Source organism: Equus przewalskii, chromosome 9 (genome assembly GCF_037783145.1).
Source record: "Equus przewalskii isolate Varuska chromosome 9, EquPr2, whole genome shotgun sequence".
In the NCBI taxonomy this organism is placed as follows: domain Eukaryota; kingdom Metazoa; phylum Chordata; class Mammalia; order Perissodactyla; family Equidae; genus Equus; species Equus przewalskii.
This window is the reverse complement of record NC_091839.1, coordinates 80,259,340-80,268,401: the sequence shown is the minus strand read 5'-3', so window position 1 is coordinate 80,268,401 and position 9,062 is coordinate 80,259,340.

Genomic DNA, 9,062 nt, shown 5'->3' with positions numbered 1-9,062 from the left:
AGTGAATTCCACCACCTGCTCCAGTGTGAACGCCGGCGCGGCCAGCAAGCTGTGTTCTTAGGGGATTCGAGGAGAGCCTTTGTGTTTGGTTCTCCCACAGATGGCAGATGAGTGTCATTCGGGGAGTGCCCAGTAAATATTGGTGATGGGCTGATGTCAGGCCTGGGTGAGTGTCTTCCCTGACTCTGTCATTCCTGTGACCGAGGCCATGATCAACCTTTTCTCCCCGTCCGCCCGGGCTACTCGAATAGAAGCTTAGGAACATAAGCAGTGAGCTTTTCATTTCTGAGCATTTGCAGGGAGAGAATGCTTAGAAAATTAAAAATTGTGCTTCTTCAAATTAACGAGAAGGGGTGTTCAAAACAGCCCACTGAGAACTATTTGTCTAACTCGAAGTTGCTTGACCCTGTTTTGACAGCACTTGTGCCCTCATCTCTGCCTCATGGTGAGAACTTTTCGTCAGCTCTTGCAAAACATTTTGACTACAGTGAAAGCTGATCCATCTTGTTGTGCTCACATGGATCGGGAGACAAAACCATGTGAAAATCTTGGTGCTGGAAAAGAAGCCCAGATGGATTGGGGTTTGCTTTTAATTCTGAGTTCTATCCATGTAGGTCACGGTGTATACACTGGAAATGCAAGCTGTTTTTAACCCCAAAAGGTGGTTTAAACGCATGTGCGATTTGCAGATCTGTTCCTCAACTTGTACAGTAGGGTTTTGAGTCTCAGTTCCAGAGAAGGGATGACAGGCAAGCCCTAGCCCGAGGAGCAGGAATGGGGTGGCAGGGGCGCCTGTCCCTTTTCACTTGGGGCCGCAGTGTGACGTGACCTCACCACTGTTGCCAGCCCTGGTACCGTAAAGGAATGACTGTCCAGAGATCATTGCTGGGTCCTTTGATCGAAAGGGCTGATCTAGAAGAAAGAAGTCCCAGTCAGCCCGAGGAATCAGGTAATCAGAGAAACCGTACAGGCAGTGGGATGCTCAGCTGCTGGCACGAAGGCAGAGTCCACTTGGGTAACAAAGCACCTTTTCCAGGTCATCCAGTAGGACTGTAGCAACCGGGACCAACACTGGGCCCATTATACGATCGGCTCTGTTCCTCGGGCTGGTTCTGCAGTTTGTATCCTCTGCTCTTTCCTGCATTGCATTTGACTGTTAGCCAGCTTGGAGCTTAACGCCTTCCAAAGATGTTGGTTTTCCTAAAGAGATGTTAACACACTCTACCTGGGCGACAGCAATTAAAAAGCAAGAGTGATAAGTACCCCTGTGTCCTTCATTCCCATTTAGACCTTGAAAAAATACTTTCCATTTTAATCATATCGTCGCTTGACTGAAGACTGGTGGCATTCCAGAATGGTGCTTCAGTTCTCAAACCCCTTACTGATGGGCGGGAGTCAGCAGCCAGAAATTACCAGTGACTTCCCCCGCCTTGGACTTCAGCTTGACTACGTGAAAGCGCTCAGCCCAGAGAGACACGTTGATGCTACGTTCTCACATTAATGAATCAGCCGGAGAAACTTGGGTAGATTCTCAGAGCTGGAGGTCTTGGGGTCATCGACGTTTTATGTTTGGAGAGGTCCAGGGCAAAGAGACAGAAGTAGCCCCCAATCGCTGTTAGACCTGGAGAGTCCAGGAGTTGATGCTACCTTCTTCCTTGAACTTGATACTGGACCTCTTAATCTCAAGTTCGTGTGCCCGAAGTATAGCAGGCCAAACGCTGAGACATCATCTGTGCTTGGAGTTGGAGAAAGGTTTATTTGCATTGGCCAAAAGGAGAAGGCAGGAGCCTGGGTTCCTCGCTCAAATGCCCCTCCCCAAGAATAGAAAGCAGGGGCTTTTATAAGAGTTAAGGGGTTTGGCGGGTGGAGCTTTGGAGAAACAAAGGGGTCACTCCCGATGAGCCCCTGGACAATCTGATGTTGGGGCTTCACCGACTGCTGAGGGCTGGCCATCTGGGGATCCCAGCCTCCCTGAAGGATTTCTCTTTCTTCCGCCAAACAAACTCACAACTCCTCAAGACCTGAGGCACCCCTCAAGCTAAACAAGTAAACAGCAAATCGACAAAATTCGTCTATTGTCTGTGCTGAGAACAAGGTCAAAAGGCAGTCATGTTCTTATTGAATATCTACAGTGACCCTCAGCTCACCAGCTTCAAACTCATGGCGGGACATGCAAATCTGCATCTTCCCTCCGTCCTGATTCTCGGCGGTATATGCCACAGATCTCAGGGGTTTGAGAAACGAATAAAACGCGCCTGTGTTTTCTTCTCAAACTGGGCATGAGTATGAGGCACCCTTCATACTGCATGTTTGTTTTTCTCCAAGAGCAGTGTTGGGGTTTTCTTCCTCATAAGCAGTTAAATAGCCCTCAGGCCAAAGGAGGGCCTCTGGACCCACTGTGGGATTGAGCCCCTGGGGGTTCTTAGCCTGGGGCTTCCGTGAGCTTGAGGAGGGCTTGTCATCTTACGAAGCTTTGTCCTACGTCTCCTCCTGGGTCAGGGCTCGAGGAGCGAGTCTCCTGCCGGGGTTGGTAATTGGCTGGTACTGAGACTTAGTCATCGGGGTACTCTGCCCATCTTTGTAGACAAAGGAGGGAAGAGGGAGTGGGAATGTCAGGCCTGCTGCTCTGCATCTCTGTTGCGTCGTGTGGGATGGAAAAGGAACTTCAAAGCATCAACCACTTCAAAACCCCAGATCAAGCTGAGCCTCCTCCTGGCAGCCCACTGACAGGCTGTTACTGCACGAAAACGCAGCTGACACTTTATTATTTTGGGGGGAGGGTGGCGGGATCCTGTTATTTCCCTTCTGAAGTGTAAAGGCTTCTTTTCTAGTGTGTCATCTTCACAAAAGACCACATGTTTTAAGATTCCATTTGTATGAAATGTCCCAAATAGGCAAACGCGCAGAGACAGAAAGCAGGTTCGTAGGTAGGAGACGTGACTGCCATTGCATGGGTTTCTTTTTGGGGTGATAACATCCTGGATGAGATAGTGGTGATGGCAGCACAAGGTAGCAAATACTCCACAAACACTGAATTGTGTCCTTTGAAATGGCGAATTTTATGTCCTGTGAACAATATCTCAATAAAAAAATGAATACATAGTATGTCATCTTAAGGTGAGGACCAGTGAAAACTGGTGTTGGGGTGACAGATCCACCAGAACTCTGGGTGATCACAACAGCCCTCCTGTTTGTTGTGCACCCCGTTGTTCCAGGGCCTGCCACGTGTTCACCCACTTAATCCTCACAGCGGTCCCCTGAGGTGGGTGCTGTCATTACCCACATTTTACCCACGAGGGAGCTGAGGCACAGGAGGACCTTGTTCAAGGTCACACAGCTGAGGCACGGCAGAGCCAACCCCCACCCTATGCAGTCTGGCTGCAGAATCTGCACCTGCACCCAGGGGCTGTGCTCCTGTCTGGGCTCTGCTAAGGTCACTGCAGGATTCTGACAACTATCCAGAGAGGCCTGTCTGTGAGCTCAGGGACCCAGGGTGGCCCCGGCTGAGCACTGGCACAGGCGCGGCCACAGCAAAGGCTGTTTGCACAAATGGATCGGCCCCCTGGCTGCCATGCCAGCTCTGCAGGTGACATCAGCCTGCTCCGGCCCCTGTTTGTTGGTACCTGGGGCGCTGGCGGCCTGTGCTGCAGATGGGTCCCTGCGGACGTCTCCTCCTTGCCGGTCGCCCCCCTCATGGTGGCTGCCACCCCGGCAGCTGTGTCTGCTTGTGAGCTCTGGTGAACGTGCACACGACTCCATCCAGCCCAGCTTTTCCATGGGAAACAGTGCCAGAGCAATTTGGCATAATGTTTTATGCTTTTAAAATCAGACATACTGATCTCTGAATGAAGGAAAAGCCAGTCACCTGGGGTGTCTTAAAATGAGCCTCACTCTAAGTCAATAATACATATAAATAATGATCTAGTTACTTTCCATTTTGTTGAACACTTAAAAAATACAATTTTAGTGTTCTAATTTATCTTGAGAACCTCCTTTTTTCCTAACAAGAGAAACATAGGTGCCTATTTGGCACCTGGAGCTCTCAGCCGTGTGGACTGAGAGGCAAGGTGGGGTCGTGGGTAAGGGCCTCTGTCTGGTTGGAAGCCGCGCCTGGCTGCTTGGCAGCCGTGTGCCCTTGGACAGGTTTACTGAGTGTCCCTGTGCTTCTTTTCCTGAAATGGGACAGTCCTGCCCCCTACCCCATAGCGGAAGGTGGGGGTTAAATGCCTAACAAGCACACAGCACCGGAGAGGAGCCAGCAGGAGGCACATGCTATGCCAGCTCTTCATGGTGAATCTGAGGGCCTCAGTCTGGAAAGTTAGCCGTAAAGCGGCAGCGGGAAGTCATACATTTGTATCGACCCTCCCCTGCTTCCGAGCAGCTTCCTTCACTGTCTCACTGGATTCCAGTATGGTCCCCAATCGACACGTGGGAAATGGAAAGTGGCAAGTGTGTTCGAGACCACACCCGGCATCGTTAACGTCTTAGCTGGGTCTGGAACTCCATTCTCCTTACTTTTAAACCAGTTGTATTTGTTTTTGAGAAGAATCTTTCGAGGTGATTTATCATTAATTTCTTAGTGAGAAATTGAAAAAAAAGGAAGATGTGTTTCAAGATTCAGAAATGCTTAACGATCCAACAACGGAGATGCGTTATTTGAACCACTGCCTGAGTCTGGAGCCTGGCTTCTTTTTAGTTCCACAGCTTCTAGCCCGTTCTGTTGTGTTTGTTCACGGGCTATAGGTTGTTGGAAGTAGAAGGGGTATTAGAGATAATCAATATTAACCCTCTATTAAATGAGGAAACATTTCCCGGGAGCTGGTGTGACTTTATTGAGCCTGTAAACAAGAAAATAGTTGAAACCCCAGAATCTGACATATTGGTCCAGTTCCCAGTCTGGCTGCCTCTCCCTTTTGACAGCTTGCCTTTCATGTGTAAAAGGATTCACTCCGAGTGCTCCTGGCAGGGGGTCTGCCTGCCATGCTTTATAAAGCCCGAGGTTCATGTGCACATAGTAGGTGCACAAATAGCCCTCCGCCCTCCTCTCTGGGATGACTGCTGAGCCCTCTCTCTCCTGCACCCAGCCCTTCTGTAGCATCTTTTCTGCCATCTCCGAGCAGATTTGCAAATGGTTAATTTCTGTGAATCCGTTTTCCCACTTGTGAAATAGGTACATGTCTGCCCATTTCATGAAGTCTGTAAGAGGATGAAATGAGCAAATGCCTGTATGTGCTTTAGCACCGTGCCTGGTGTGTAATCAGTATGGTTGGTGTGGTTCTCCTTCAGGATTGCTCTCTGGACTCATTTTAATGTGAATGGGAACCCTTGGTGGTGGCAGTGGGGACAAGAGGTTTGCTTGGGGCTCCAAGGCCTTAGGCTTGGGTCTCCAGAATGCCCCCTGCCTGGTTTACCCAGCTTCCGTTCTCCGTCATCTCAAGCGAAGACGTCACTGGCCCCTTCTTGCGGAATCCCTAAAGTTGCTGGTTTGGCTGCTTCTCCGATTAGAAGGTGATGAAAGACGTAAGTTGTACTCATCCAGAAGGCTAAAGAGAATTGCACTTGCTCCTATTGCACCGAAACACCCCCAGGTGGACACTCAGTCTGTCCAGGACGGGTGGCAGGATCGGTTCCGCTTCCCTGGGCCGCACCCCTCTGGAGCACTGCCCTTCCACCAGGAGCCCGCCAGTGGGAAGGATGTGCGGGTCTCTGCTGAGTTCTCCACATTCTCTGGCCCAGCACACAGCTGTTTAGCACACAGGGCCCAGCACAGTCACAGAACTTTCTGCCCTCTGTTGACTGGTCGCTTGCTAGCCTGTGTCTCTGCAGACTGTAGCCCCACATCAGTAGACATGGTCTTGTTCGCTTCTGCATCTGTAGCTCCCAGCACAGGGCCCAGCACACAGTTGGTGCTCAATAGATGCTTTTAAAATAAACCACTGACTAGACAAACTTTAAAGCAAGGGAAGCGTCCGTGAACAAGAAGCGAAGGGTGAACCTTGTTGTCCTTTCCGGGCTTAGCAGGCTGGGCTCAGCATGACCTGGCCTCTGTGCACCGCCTGCTCTTCGCCCTCTGTGCGACCATGACTCTCCTTGCCTTCCATTTCCCGGTGCTCCTCATGTCCCTTCCCGCCACACAGGGCACACAGTACGGTTTGCCAGGTTGTGCAGTGCACAAGGCCACTCCACCGAAGGGTATGCGAGTGCTGCCCAGGACAAACCTCAGGAGAGCCACAAACACGAGCCGCATGGGTAATTTTAAATTTTCTCGTAGCCACGTGAAAAAAAAGTAAGAAGCAGCAAGTGGAAATTAAGAAAATATTTTATTTAATCCAATATATCCAAATTGTGCCCTTTCAACATGTAGTCAATATTGAAATAGTTGAGGTAGCCTATATATTTTTTCACATGAAATCTTCAAAATTCAGTGTATATTTTATATTTGCAGCACATCTCGACTTAGACTAGCCACGTTTTAAGCGCTTAGTAGCCAACTGTGACGAGCTGCTATAACATAGAGCAGCACAGAGTTGTGCCATTGGCGTTCCAAATAATGTGGACCTGAATAAACAAGTTTTCTGGAAGTTGACAGTAAAAGGTCTTGTTCTACCCAAATCAGTAAATTATGACAATTTTCCTACAGAAGCAAAGGGTCTTGAGGAGGTACTGCCTTTTTCCTAATTTGCACATAGATACTCTGGGCCGGTGGTGGCCTTGCTACCACAGGGCTTTTGCACATGCTGTTCCCTCTCCTGGAAGTCCATCCCCATTTGACTGTCAGCATCTGCTTATGTTTCTATTAAGTGTCACTTCTTCCAGGAGGGCTTCATTCCATTTTCTCACAGACCCTTGTTCCTTTGCCTCATAGCACTTAATTGAATTTATAATGATATATTCCTGTGTAAGATTATTTGATCAAATTCTGTCTCCAACACAAAATGGTAAACTCTCGGAGGGCAAGTTGTCGTGTATTTTTGCTCCCCACGGAATCCCAGCCCTGAGCATGGCGTTGAATGCATGGAGGGGTCCCTAGGGATGCGCTGAGGCTCTGCCCGTGACCGCAGGCACCAGTGGCCACCAGCCCCAGCAGTTTCAGACGCTCATGTTCTTATGATCCCAGATACGTCTTATTCTCCGCCCCTGGGATCGGGCAGGAACTAGAATGTCACTCAGGGTCTCTCCAGGGAAGAAAGCTGACTGTCCCCTGTCTCAGGGCTCAGACATGTTTCCGGTGCAAAGTGTGTGAATGCGTCTCATCACTTCCCCCGAGTCTGTTCCCGGTGCCTCCGCCTTACATCCCTACAGAGCTGAGTGACCTTGAGTTTTGTCCTGGACGCACTCAGGAGATTTCATCATGAGTGGCCGCTTCAAAGCAAATATTTTAAAAGTGGGTTAGTTGGTATGAGGAGAGACGATGCACGTGGTAAGACGCTGCATTGTGAAACACACAGGGTTGTGCAAGTTCCTCTCTGAAATCTGGGGCTGCAAGCTGGGAAGTTTACTTAATTGCGTCATATGCTAACTTCTCCCTTCCCATCCTCCTAGTATCCCCACTACAAAGTAAAATCCACACATGGGGCCATTATGAATAAAAGCTATACAGTGAATTACGAGCACAAGGTAAAATGCTTACTCACCAATTAGCATTAATAATATGTATGTTACATTAAGTGTAGTAGTTAAGATTTGGAACTCTGATGACATCAGACTGCCTAGATTCAAATCCTGGCCTTGCCATTCATCCGCTGTATGACCTTGGACAAGTTACTTAACCTCTCTGGGGCTCAGTTTCCTCATCTGTAAAATGAAGTATTTAAAAAAACAAAGAACCCACCTCATAAGTGTGTTGTGACACTTAGGAGAGCTTCTGACCATATGGTGCCTGCAGAACATTATGCCAGAAGTTGTGTTTATGTTCTTGAAGGAGTTTGCGCCTATATGGCATTAAAGAACTGGTTAAGGATGGACACTTCAGGTGGTTATGTGCAGACGCAGCCTTAATTTGAGAGGACACAGGGCCCAGCACCTGCTAATGTTTGCATCATTCCTTGAGTCTTCTTTGATGAGGCCTTACTGGAAAATTGTTTCCACAAAAGACCTTCCATGAATAAAGTGAGAGCAGGATTGCTGGCTGGGGCGTGTTGGGCTGGGTCTCACGGGGCCTCTTCCTGTGTTTGCAGTTTAGCATCTGTACCTCGTGTCGAATACGGAAAATAGTTAAGAGATAATAAGGCAATAAAAGTGTTTCCTCACTTGGGAAATGCGCAGTGCACACATTGGCCAGTTTATTCGAACCAGACTCTTGTGCCCGGAGGCTCATCCGGCTCAGCTGGGAGGTGGACGATGCCTCATTCGCGAGGGCCTTCTCCACCAGGCCCGGCAGGAGGCACAGGACGTGGTTCCTACGCAGTGAGATGGAAAGGGAGCTGCTGAAGGTGTCCCTGCTCGAGAGGGCGTCTTGTGCGGCTCTGCCGGGGTGCCCGCAGACCCCACCGGCAGAGACGCACACGCTGTGTGGAGGGGTTGGGCCTCCAGTGATGCGATGTTAACTCGTCTATGACACTTGGCAGTGGGGATGGTAGAAAAGACACAGACTTTAGCTCAGAGATCGCTGCGCTTAACGCTGGACCTTTAAATAAATTACATTATCTCTACAAGTTCTTCAAGTTTGGGGGCGTGCTGCCTTCCTGTTGAGGGCTGATGGGAAGAGGCCACTCCACAGGGTTGTCGTGAGGGTTAAGTTACGTGATGGCTTTAATGGAGGGAATGAACACGTAATTGCCTCTAATAGCTGTCATTTCCATGCGAAGTGGAGAGGTGAATCATGAAAGGAGAGGGCAGAAGTCCAGCGTGGGGCTGCCCCCTCGACCTGGAGCCCTGGAAGTCAGGAGAGAGCCTGCGTGGGGTAGCGGGGGAGAGAGTAGGCAAGGGAAAGGGCAGAGCATATGACGAGGGGAAAAGGACGCCGAACACAAATGCCACCGACTCTAAGCCTCAGACTTATCCTAATGCCTGGGTGATAAAATTAACAGAATGAGGATGATAACGTCATTATGTCAGTCACA